The sequence below is a fragment of the Oncorhynchus nerka genome, linkage group LG13, assembly GCF_034236695.1.
Source record: "Oncorhynchus nerka isolate Pitt River linkage group LG13, Oner_Uvic_2.0, whole genome shotgun sequence".
Taxonomy (NCBI): domain Eukaryota; kingdom Metazoa; phylum Chordata; class Actinopteri; order Salmoniformes; family Salmonidae; genus Oncorhynchus; species Oncorhynchus nerka.
In genome coordinates this window covers 62,017,731-62,019,685 of record NC_088408.1, presented here as the reverse complement: position 1 = coordinate 62,019,685, position 1,955 = coordinate 62,017,731, and positions in this window count along the sequence as shown.

Here is a 1,955-nt window from a genome sequence, read left to right as displayed (position 1 = left end):
GTAGTAGTAGTAGTAGTAGTAGTAGTAGTAGTAGTAGTAGTAGCAGGCTAGTGGTCATTGTAGGTAGAAGAAGAATCAGGGAGGGCCATGTGCATAAGTGGCATAGGCGGTTGCCCAGGGCCCCGGGCCCCAGCCCCAAGGTTTTTTGTTTTGTTTTTTTAACAACTCAGTTGGGTCTCAACTTACTGTTGAGTATTAGATTAGTAAACTACACGAAGTGCAATTTCAAAATGTGGTTGGGCATCAGCAGTTTCCCTCTTGTTATGTCAGTCACAAACCAGGTTTCCATACAACCTTTTTATGTGAGTAAAGTACTGAGAAAAATGTCAAGACAGGCCTGATTGAAACAGCAAATTGACAGTAAACTTTCCAGATGTCGGCAAAACAAAATACGCTAGACAAGGTGGGATCTTTTTGTGTCGGTAAAATGTATTATGCGAGAAATGTCAGTGGAAGCGATTTTGTGTACAAATATTGATATACTGTACGGTATTAACCATCTTATCAAAGTAAAATTCAAGTCACAATATGTTGTGTGGTCCTCCAACTACGACTCGTTGGGAAAGCATGCAGTTTATTAGGCTACAGATGATACAAATGATGATGAACTTTACAGGGTGGTGAAAGAGTAAGGCGATGAGCTTGATGCTTCTTTCCAATAAATATCGAGGGTCTTATTCTGGTGACATGGATCATCGTTGCTTGGCTGCCGTTTGAGATATAAAAATAGTGTTGCTCTTTTGTCCATGCTAATCTCACCATATAGACGATATCCACACTTTTATTACACAACTAGTCAATTTGAGGGAAACATCTCTGGTAGGAAAATGCGCATATGATTTTTATTTCACGACACTGATTAAGGATTTGTAAATAATGGCAGGCTATGGTCCAGGTTTGAAGGCCATGTTGAAAAAGTAAGCTCCTTCATTTCTGTCCTGATCAGACAGGTAAAAGTTGGCGTGCCGACAGTTTCAGGAGTACTTGAGGCCTGGTTGTTTTGAGTACTCTACTACGATTTACCGTTATCCCCAGTTTAGATTTCCTGTTTTTGAATTGTCCTGTTTTGTTATTTTGTTTTGTACGTGTTCCGCACATAGCGGATAGTTCTCCAGCGACTGCACTGTAAATAAACGCCCTCACCCTGGAAATATGCATTGGGAAATGCTTTATGTGCAGTAGAGAAGAAACATTAGACGTGTGTAATATCATTTGAGCCTGTATCCTCTCAGTGACACATAAGCATTTAAACAGCTCAATTGAACTGATAAACATTTAGTATTTCAATATATATATATAGTGCTGGTATCCATATTTTTTCAGTGGTTCTCTTTAACTATTCAATCCACAGCCATTACAGTGTTTAACATCCAATATATTAAATATTTACCAGGGAGAGTGTTGAACCATGTAACCAATAAACTATTTAGATTCAACCATTTTTCAAATCCCGATTCTAAATGATTTCAAAATGTGCTAGTCTAACTGATGTAGCCTAATCTAACTAAGTGTGAGAGGTTAAGGCCTGCCTGTACATTACAAAATCATTTCTTTGACTGTAAATTGTCTGTGAAATGAAAGAAACGTGTGATTCTGACCCCTTTCCATAGTGAACTCTAAAGATTATTGACGATGTGGGCATGCACAGCCTGAACTCAAACGCTCCTCTTTAGTCTATAAAATGTTGTAGAAATATGGTTGTTAAATGGTTGGATGATGTGTTATTGTAGGCTAACTAACTGTTAGTAAACACCATATTAGGGAGGACGATATAACGAAAGTATCCTCACTGTTATGAAGGTACGTGCTGGATTAGGGCCCACAGTATGCCATTGGCTACTACACTGGCTCATTATTGGGGACGTCGAGAGTGGGAGGAGCAGAAAGTGCTAGTCCAATCCCTGCTCCTCTAAACCTCTCTAGCGCTCTCCCCTCCGCCGGGGGAAACAGTGAAA